Source organism: Plecotus auritus (genome assembly GCF_963455305.1).
Source record: "Plecotus auritus genome assembly, chromosome: 7".
Taxonomy (NCBI): Eukaryota; Metazoa; Chordata; class Mammalia; order Chiroptera; family Vespertilionidae; genus Plecotus; species Plecotus auritus.
The window spans coordinates 129024987-129036421 of NC_137774.1; positions in this window are offsets into that span (position 1 = coordinate 129024987).

Sequence of the window (11435 nt, forward strand, 5' to 3'; positions counted from 1 at the left end):
AATACTAGAGGCCCAGTGCATGAAATTCGTGCACTGAGGGGGTGGGGTGTCCCTCAGCCCAATCTGCACCCTCTCCAATCTGGGACCCCTCAGGGGATGTCCGACTGCCTGTTTAGGCCCGATCCCAACAGGCAGTCGGACATCCCTTTCCGCAATCCGGAACTGCTGGCTCCCAACTGCTTGCTTGCCTGCCTGATTGCCCCTCACCGATTCTGCCTGCCAGCCTGATCACCCCCTAACCACTCCCCTGCCAGCCTGATCGACGCCTAACTGTTCCCCTGCTGGCCCGATCATCCCCAACTGCCCTCCCACGACAACCCAGTCACCCCCAAATGCCCTCCCCTGCATATTCCGTCTTTATTAGATAGGGTTTTTTCTTTAACTTATTGGACAGTGTACCTGCCGTGGTCTTGACAGACCAGTAAAAATGTAAACCCAAACTAAAAGTGTCATAAAATAAACTCCTTAAACAGGAATTTCATGAGACCTTGGAAAGGTGATATCATGTGGTTGTTTCTTCCTTTTTTCCTTTTCTTTCTTTTTCTTGATGTTTCATCTTTTGTCCTTTCTATCTTTTCTCCTTTCATTCCTTTTCTGTCCTCTCTTTCTCTTAACATTTCCGTTGGTAGAATAGTCAGTACTTGAATCTGTCTCACTTCCAGAAGACGAAGAAGAGGGAAACACACCGTCATCTGAAGAAAAAGATGATCTATGTTGGGATCGGTGGTGTTTCTGGTTTTGCTCTTTTCCCGGTTTGTCATTTCTGCCGGCCCCGGCATCTTCAGGACTTGTGCGTGGGCACTTCTTATTCATGTCTACAAAACCTCCCTGCCTTGGTGAAAACTATAGGGGAAAAGGCCTTCCTGGGTGTGCTCAAGCCCTGCCCAAGGTGCTGAGGAACCAGGGTGGGGAGCACCCACCACCACCCTTGCACAGCCAATCTCCGGACCTCAGGGTACTCTCCAGTAATGTAACTACAATGTCCCCGTTTGCCTTCAGAAATTAGTTGTAAGTTACTTCCGATGTGAAACCCTACCTCAGACATTTCCTTTGCAGTTTCTAAAGATTTTAAACAAAACCCATTTACCTCCCTAACCTGGTCAGAAGTTTCTACCCAATGGGAGAGGTTTGCTGGGCAGCATTGCCCAGATACACCCCCATCTCCAATCACTCAGCTGGGGGCAAGGGAAGTTCCAAGGCTATAGGTGTGTGTGTGGTGGATCACTCCATGGGGGTGCAGGCCCTTTGGAGGCTGACACCCCAGGCTGCCGCTGGGAGGGGATTGCTCTGGGGGGCGCAGCTGCCTCCCAAGCTGACACCCCCCCGGCTGCGGCTGGGAGCTGATCGCTGGGTCGGGGTGGGGGGCGGGGGGGAGCGGATTGCGCGGGGGGGAGAGGTGCACGGGCGCCTCCCAGGCCGACGGCTCGGGCCGCACACTGCTGGCTCTCAGAGGCAGCCCTCCCTGGGACTGGGGGACTGGCAGGCCTGAGAAGACTGGGCGCCACCATCTTGTGTCTATGGGCGCCTCCATTTTGTCGCAGAGTGATGGTTAATTTGCATATTACTCTTTTATTAGATAGGATCATAATTTTTGTTGTTGTTATGCTCCAGTATCTAATTCAGGATTTCCACATTGTCGTATCTCCTTAGTCTTTTTCAACCTGTGACTATTCCACTGTATTTTCTTTCATGCATTGGCAGCTTGGAAGAATACTTATAACTCAGTTTTAGAATATGCTCAATATGGGTTTGTCTGACATTTTCTCATTATTAGATTGAGGTTATGGTTGTGGGGGGAAAGTAATTCAGAGATGATGTGCTTTTTATATTGGGGTGCATTATACCAGGGTACATTGTCAATGAGTTTTATTACTGGTGATGTTAACACTGATCACTATTAAGGTAATGACTGACAACTTTCTTCACTATAAAGTTACTATTATTTTCTTTGTATTTTATATTTTTTTATTTTATTGTTTAAAGTATTACAAATAGTAGTATATATGTCTCCTTTTCCCTCATTGATCTGCCCTAGGGCTCTCCTACCCCTGGCACATGCCCTCACCCCCCCTAGTGTCTGTGTCCATTGGTTATGTTTATATGCATGCATACAAGTCCTTTGGTTGATCTCTTAACCCATCCCCCCAACTCTCCTCTGCCTTCCCACTGAAGTTTGACAGTCTGTTCGATGCTTCTTTGTGTCTGTATCTATTTTTATTCATCAGTTTATAATGTTCTTTATATTCCACAAATGAGTGAGATCACGTTATATTTATCTTTCTCTGACTGGCTTATTTCACTTAGCATAATGTTCCCCAGTTCCATCCATGCTGTTGCAAATGGTAAGAATTCTTTAATTTTTACAGTGCAATATTCCATTGTGTAGATGTACCACAGTTTTCTAATCCTCTCATCTGCTGATGGGCACTTAGGCTGTTTCCAATCTTAGCTATTGTAAATTCTACTGCTGTGAACATAGGGGTACACATATCCTTTCTGATTGGTGTTTCTGTTTTCTTGCGATATATGCCTAGAAGTGGGATTACTGGGTTAAATGGCAGTTCCATTTTTCATTTTTTGAGGAAATTCCATACTGTTTTCCATAGTGGCTGCACCAGTCTGCATTCCCACCAGCAGTGCATGAGGGTTCCTTTTTCTTCATATCCTCTCTAGCATTTGTCATTTATTGATTTGTTGATGATAGCCATTCTGACAGGTGTGAGATGGTATCTCATTATTGTTTTGATTTGCATCTCTCAGATGATTAGTGACTTTAAGTATGTTTTCATATGTCTCTTGGCTTTCATATGTCTCTTTTGAAAAGTGTCTATTTAGGTCCTTTGCCCATGTTTTGATTGGATTGTTTATATTCCTTTGGTTAATTTGTATGAGTTTTCTATAAATGTTGGAGATTAAACCCTTCACAGATATAACATTGGCAAATATGTTCTCTCATGCATTGGGCTTTCTTGCCGTTTTGTTGATGGTTTCTTTTGCTGTGCAGAAGCTTTTTATTTTGATGTCCCATTTGTTTATTTTCTTCTTGGTTTCCATTGCCCTAAGACAGTGGTCGGCAAACCGCGGCTCGCGAGCCGCATGTGGCTCGCGAACCGCAGTTTGCCGACCACGGCCCTAGGAGCTGTATCAGTAAAGATATTGCTACGACAAATGTCTGCTATTTTGCTGCCTATGGCTTCTTCTAAGATATTTATGGTTTCCCATTTTACATTAAGTCCTTTATCCATTTTGAGCTTATTTTTGTGTATGGTGTAAGTTGGTGGTCTAGTTTCATTTTTTTGCATGTATCTATCCAATTCTCCCAACACCATTTATTGAAGAAACTGTCTTGACTCCATTGTATGCTCTTGCCTCCTTTGTCAAATATTAATTGAGCATAATGGTTTAGGTCTATTTCTGGGTTCTCTATTCTGTTCCACTAGTCTATACGCCTGTTCTTGTGCCAGTACCAGGCAGTTTTGAGAACAGTGGCTTTGTAATACAGCTTGATATCTGGTATTGTGATCCCTCCAACTTTGTTCTTCTTTCTCAAGATTGCTGAAGCTATTCAGGGTCTTTTTAATTCCAGATAAATTTTTGGAGAGTTTTTTTTTTAAATGTTGTAGAGTTATTTTGAGGCCCTGTAAATATTTAGCTTCTCCTTAAACTTTTTCTCATTAGCTTTAGCATCATTTGTTGACTCTTTTCTATAGGAATTATTACTGTGGTCTTCTAATGACAATTTTCTATTTCCTCTTTTCTTCTATACCTATGAATGTTTGTTTAATTATTATTTCATATCACTATGTACTCATGAGCATTGTTTTACTCTTTGGGTTATAATTGAACCCAATATTTTCTTGGGAACTCTTCAGAGTGGCGCCTTTGCCTTTCTGCATGCCCCATCCTTTTTTTTTTTTAATTGCAAACTTCTTTAGTTGATGGCACCACAAAAAGTCTAGGGGCATTTTTGTTTCTTTCTTCAGTTCTGAAATCAACAATGTCTCTGGAAATCTCTGGTTTCTGTTATGAAAGAATAATATTTAGAAGCTAACATCTGGGTGCTAGATATATTCATTGGTTCTGGAGTATCACAACTGACAGAGTTAGGAAATCCATATTTGCATATTCATGAATATATACCATCATTGTCTTCATTAGTTTCTATATCTATCTGTTAGTATATAAATGAATTCATATTGAAACCTGTGACACCATCCAAAACCACTAGGTTCATTCTAGACTCATCCCTTTGCATATTTGTATCTCTTTATCCAACAGTGAGAAATCGGACTCTTACTGTCTTCTACATATTTACTTATTTGTTCAACATTAGTGTTCAACATATCAACTTGTTGCAGAAGTGATAGCCCATATCCGTCTGAGAAACATATTTACCAACTTCTAAATATAAAATTAAACAAAGGTATGAAACCAGTGATTTAATTTTACCCTTTAAGGAACTGGTGAAAGAAGAGAAAATTAAGCCCAAAGAAAGAAAATAATATACCAATTCAATTTGAATAATTTCTATATGCCTATCTTCAAGGTCATTGTTCTGTGACTGTGTCAATTCTTCTGATGAGTTGGCAAAGGCATTCCTTATCTCTGCCCCTGGGTTTTTCATTTGTAACACTTCCATTAGATTTTTCTTATATCTACCTCTCTCCTGAAATTACTCATCATGTATTGCATACTGTCCACTTGAGCATTTAAAACATTCATTTACTTTTTAAAAAATCTGTCAAATATTTCTAAAACTGTATCATATAAAAATCTTTTTTTCATGAGTGCTTTATGTCTTGTGGGAGTGTTTTATCTATCCTTTTGATATGTTCCATAATTATTTTGTTTAAAATCATGTACCTGTATACAACAGTAGACACTGAGATAAATTCTTTTAAATACACTATTTTCTGAATGCTAGTTCTTTAGTAAGGGATTCTGAATTAGTCTAATTAGGGCTAGTATTCGGGGACTTTTTGTTTACCATTGTTAGCTTTGCATATCACATTCCTTTAGCAATATCTTGCATTAAGAGTGGCTAATTTGCCCTAGCCGGTTTTGCTTAGTGGATAGAGCATTGGCCTATGGCCCAAAGGATACTTGGTTCAATTATAGTCAAGGGCACATACATTAGTTGCAAGCTCCTCCCCGTCCTGGGCTCTGGTCCTGGTCGGGGCTCATGCAGGAGGCAACCAATCAGTTTGTTTCTTTCACATTGATGTTTCTCTTGGTCTTTCCCTCTGTCTTCCACTCTCCCTAAAAATCAATGGAAAAATTTCCTCAGGTGAGGATTAACAAGAAAAAACAACAAAAGAGTGGCTGATTTGCCAGAGTGGTTTTTTCAATGTTTGCGTCCTCTCACCTTTGTTTCTCCTTTGGCCCTGTGCCAGATATCTGTCTTGCAATTAAGTTTCTTCATATTACTTGTTAGCTTTCTTTGTTACTGACTGGTAGTCGTCTATTGGTAGGAATAGGCTTGGGAGATATTCTCTGCTATTCTGATTAAGCCTTATTCTTTGTTAGGCACAGTGTCTCTGGATCTAAGGTATGTGAACTTTTCAGTGTTCCAGCATGGATTGTTCCTTTTTTCTCAGTCAGGCATTTTTGTTTGTTTGTTTACCTGGTACCTTGTCCTAGAAGCAATCGATTTTCATTGGTGCACTAATTGTATCAGTGTTTGTTGCCTTTCTTCACATGAGTTAATGTTTTTGTTGCAAAAGGAAATAGAGTTCAGGTGGATTTTTCTGCCTTTCCTACAATGTTGAATACGTCCCTTTCCCAGTTCAGCATCATTAGTGAGACTTTCTAGAGACACCCCAATCATTCCTGTGAGCAATCAGTGGGGTTCTTTGAGAAAAACCCTCAGGAAGATACAGAATCCCTATATATTTGCAGAGCTCAGGGGTTTCAACCGCTTTCTCCAATGCACACGTGATGTTCACTAACAATTTGCTAGTCATGATGTAACCCATCCCACCATTCGTTTAACATTGTTTCTATAAATGATGACCTGTCCACTAATTTGTGACTGCAAATAAATAGCCTGTTTGCATAAAAATTCTAGGAACTAACTTCAAAAATAGTATACTCTGACCTTGCTGCTCGGGGAGATTTGAAGATCTTCAACTACTTATCTGTACAGACTGTGCTGGCTTGCACGAATTACCTCAGTGAAGAACTCTCAACCTCCACCTTTTAATTCCTTTGTTCTGTTTTTTTCTTCCTCCTCCTTCCTTACAAGAACCCCTGTCCTTTCCCAATTGTTAAGATGGTCTTTGCAATGAGAGTCCACCATATTCTCAAGTTACTGGCTCTTGAATGAACCTACTTTCCTTCCATTAGCCCTTGTCTCTTGATTATTGGCTTTTAAGTGGCAGCCAAACCTGGGTTCTATAACAATCCTAACGAACTCTTTTTACTGGTGTCCAATTGCCACTTGTACTAGTGAGTTCACACTTGTATCTCATGTCTCCTATCAAACAACTGTCTCTCCTTAGATTTAGAATGTATGGGTTCCTGTAATCTAATATTGCAGTCGTTTAAGAGAAGTTGTGAACTTGCTGTATGACTTTCTTCCATTGCTAATATTTTGTTTTTGGTTTTGCATCTATGTTGATAAGCAATATCCATTTGTAGTTTTTCCTTTTTGCTATGTATTTATATGTTTTGGTACTAGGGTAATGCTGGTTAGAAATCTTTTCCTCTGCTTCTATTTTTTTTTTTTTTTTTTGTAAAATATTGGAGAAACTGATATCATTTCTTCCTAAAAAGTTTGGTAAAATTCACCAGTGAATCCATCCAGGTCTGGTGCTTTATTTTTTGAGAACTTATTTATAATTGAATTAATACATATATTTATAAGCCTATTCAAATTATCTATTTCTACTTGTGTGTGTTTTTGTAATGGTGTCTTTCCAAAAGGAATTGGTCCATATTTTTCAAGTTTTTAAATGTGTATACATATAATTTTTCATTGACTTTTTATGATCCTTTTTATTGATATCACTGGTTATGATCCTTATGTAATTAAAGATATTATTAAGAAACTAGAGGCCTGGTGCACAAAATTTGTGCGTAGGGGAGGGGTGTGTCCCTCAGCCCAGCCTGCACCGTCTCCAATCTGACATCCCTCTCACAATCCAGGATTGCTGGCTCCCAACCACTTGCATGCCTGCCCCTAACCACTTCTGATTGCCCCTAACCACTTCTTCCTGCCAGCCTGATCACCCCCCAACCACTCCCCTGCCAGCTAGATAGATGCCTAACTGCTCCCCGGCCAGCCTGATTGCCCCAAACTGCCCTCCCCTGCTGGCCTGGTTGCCCCTAACTATCCTCCCCTACAGGCCAGGTCGCCCCCAACTGCCCTCCCCTGCTGGCCCGATCACCCCTAACTGCCCTCCCTTGCCAGCCTGGTCACCCCTAACTGTCCTCCCCTGCAGGCCTGGTTGCCCCCAGCTGCCCTCCCTGCTGACCTTATTGCCCCCAACTGCCCTCCTCTGCAGGCCTGGTCCCCCCAAACTGCTGTCCCCTGCAGGCCTGGTCCCCCCAACTGCCCTCCCTTGCAGGCCTGGTCCCTCCCAACTTCCCTCCCCTGCTGGCCTGATCACCCACAACTGCCCTCCCCTGCCGACCATCTTGAGTTGGCCATCTTTTGTCCACATGGGGGTGGCCATCTTTGACCACATAGGGGCGGCCATCTTGTGTGTTGGAGTGATGGTCAATTTGCATATTACCTCTTTATTATATAGGAGGATAGCCAGTCTCCTTTTCTAATTCTCTTTAATAATTTCAGATCTACTTGAGAGGATTGCCCTATTTTTCTCAGAAAGCCTTAATTATGTAATAAAAATTTTCTTATCTTCTTGATGTTTGAGTAGTACCATCAGTCTCAACATCAGAACCAAATTTGGGGTAGGAGTCCATTCTGCCTATGCAGGTATTCAAAATAATCATGCTAGGAGTTGGACTAAATTTAATATTTGCTACAGCTGTAAATAATAAAAGCTTGAAATTCTCAAAGTATGTTTGGTTTTAACCTTGAGCTTCACTGAGAACTCCTTTTAAAGAGTCTTTTATGCAGATCTTTCATCTTCAATCAATGATTATTATTTGGGGCTCTATGTAGTGATAAGGCTTGGGGGAGGAAATGCATTGTAAAATCTAAGCCTGTGTCTCTACTTTGTGACTTTCACAAGTGCATCCCCTTCTTCCCTGCCATTTTAAAATATATTTTTTACTGATTTCAGAGAGGAAGGGAGAGGGAAAGAGAGATAGAAACATCAATGATGAGAGAGAAGCATCAATTGCCTGCCTTCTGCATGCCCCCTACTAGGGACTGAGTCGCAACCCTGGCATGTGCCCTTACCAGGAATCTAATCTTGACCTCCTGGTTCATAGGTCAATGCTCAACCACTGAGCCACACCAGCTAGGCTCCTGCCAGTTTTAGTGAGACAACTATGCTAAAGAGGATTGGATTCAGAGAAATGCTCTTTCCCAGGCAAGATAAGGGTCTGATAAACTCTTTCCCCCTGCATCATGGCCCTTTGTTATGAAGAAAGCTCTGAGCCTTTTTCACAATGGTTACTCCCACCACTCTCTGGCAGAACCACTAGTGAATCAATCTTAGTTCATCACTGTGAGAACCTGGTGAGGTAACTGAAGGTAAACCCAATGGAAGTGTGGGGCAATCCTAAGACTTCGGGATTTCTCACTTTTGTGTTAGTCCACACTTAATCTTAAGCAGTTCATCAAAATTACCCTTGAAGTATTTCTACTAGTTTATGAATCCAGCCTATTCTGCTCCAAGTCCAAATTGCACCTTTCTAGATTCTCTCTAGATTTCAAGATAGTGGTTTTCCCTTTGAACTCAGTTTCTTAGTGATATGAAAGAAAAAAAGGAGCTCTGTAATAAATCTGTCAAGTTCAGTGACTGAAAATAACTTCCCAGGGTGATTCAATCATAAATTCCTAACTGCAGAGGTCATGGTGGGTAGTCATGCCACAGGACTAGAACTTCTTTAGTAAACTGTTTATCGTTTCCTTAAGCAAGCCCTGCCCATTGTTCCTGTGCATCTAGGTTAACACAACTTTGAAATTTCAGGAGTAATCCTCTTTTCTAGAACCCTCAGGGGCATAACTACCCCCAAGGGAACACATAATCTTGTTAACTATTTATAATCCAGTATGGCTTGCTTTCTCCTACCTTCATGTAATTTTACTTAGACTCCCTTCTTAATTCCAAATGTATAAAAAGAACTGCAAAACTGTCCTTCACCCAAACATTTTAGATTTTGCTTCCCAGCATGTCATCAGTTTGGTTCAAATAACTCTTACAAAAATTCTCTACAGGTTTGGGTGTTCTTATGTTAGGGGAAAAAAAAAAAGTAATTGCTTTTCAATTTCTTCAGCTTTCTTTTTTTGCCTTATTGTCAGGATGGGAATAGCAATGTCCAAGGTCTTTACATATCATACTGAAATTGGAATTCCTCTCAGTAATTTATGAGTTACTCCAAAACATAAAGGACTTCTTTTACTTTACCTATAGCTATCCTTCATCACCTAGTTCTCTGACTCCAACATATCCATCCTTAATAAATATTTTGATTTACAGCAGATACTCTTCATACTGAAAATACCAAATGTGAGCTGTTGTTAGAGGCTCATTTTCTCTAGATAGCCTCAGACATCTAAAAGTCAGTGTGTCCAAACCATTGCATTATAGATAAAATAATCACAATTTGTACATTTAAAGACATATAATTGTTTAAACTCATTTGCTCTGTTCACTTTGACTGTAAAGTTGTCCTCTCACAGAACAATTCCTCTTTCCCTGAGATTGCACTGAACTTCATACATTTGTAATTTTGTATAGCACTGCTCCCTCTATAAAAAATGTTCTCTTATCTGATAAATTCGTATTCATTCTCTCAGAAACAGCTCAAATTTCAACCTTTCTGAAAATTATTTTTCAATTTATCTAGGAACTAGTTAATCTCTATGAAATTCCATTGAATGTTTATCCCCATTTTGTATGAATTTTTAGAGTTTTGCTCACACTATAAGTTCAATAAACATTTGTTGAATAATTAATGTCTTGAATTTAAGCCAGACTTTTTCACTCTTCTCATAATGTAAAATAATCTTACTGAATCAAACCAAATATACTTCTAAAATCTTCTTTAAACCCCTATTTATTTTTTTGCAATATTTTTTCCTATACTGCTAAAAGACTTTTAAGAGCTTAGGATATACAATCTAGATCAAATATACATGATATTAAACTAAAATAAGGATTTTTTATTGTTTCTAGAATATAATTATCTATTTATCAGCAGTAAAAGTAAGCTACTTATTGGGCTTACTGTGACCTCATATAAGTATATGGAATGCAAAAGTATTTATAAATTAACATTGATTCACTGGGGCATTTACTTTAAAATCTAAATGGTGTCAGAAATGCTACTGTATTATTGAATCTATTATAATTATTACCCACTTTGCATTTTAATTGCATTATATGAAATGTTAATAAGAAGTGATTCAGAAAAATTATAACCTTTTGAGACCTTTTTGGCTGTTTAGAACATTAGTGTGATTCTCATAGCTAATTTGTACAGAGGATAATTCCTCAGATATGATAGGCAAATGAAGGAAATAAAGATTTGAGAGTTCAAATGACATTCTAAGATAACCAAAACTATATTTACCAGAAGTGTAAATGATCATTTATCTTTCTTTCTTAAGTGCATATTTCCCATATTCTTCCATATTTTACTTATCTTGTTTACTATCATTCTATGAATGCTGAAAGTTTTAATATGTTCTTTCATTTATTCAGCCATTCATTCATTAAGTCACTCATTTACTTATTTACTTATTTTGGTGCAAAAAAGTACGTTCTAAACACCAGAGGGAACAGTTTATTAGAGAATACTTACCCATTTTATAGAAAATGGTAGATGACTACAACTACTTGAGTGCTAACCAACATTTTTAGCACTACTAACCAGATTGATGGCTGTTTCAATATTGTCTTTTTCAACTTTCTTAACTACTTCCTTCCAGTCTGTCTGTATCATATATGAACTTGCTATACTAGCAATGGATATTGTGCCCCCCTTCCAGTTTTACTACTAAGAGAATATGGACAAATACACTGTAACCACCTTTCTTTTCCTAATGATGTATCATTTGCGTCATGAGGATTCAGGGGGATACAAGATAACACACACACACACACACACACCATACACACACCTAAACTCTTACTTTTTAGGACCAACTTTTAGGTTTTTACTTTCATTATTTTAAGGACAAACTTTTAAAAGTGAAGTGAATGAAACCATGGGAGATGGAGATACAAAGACAGAAATTCAATGTAGAAAAAAAGGCCTTGCTGGGAAACATTTGAGGAGAAGCATTGCAGACATTT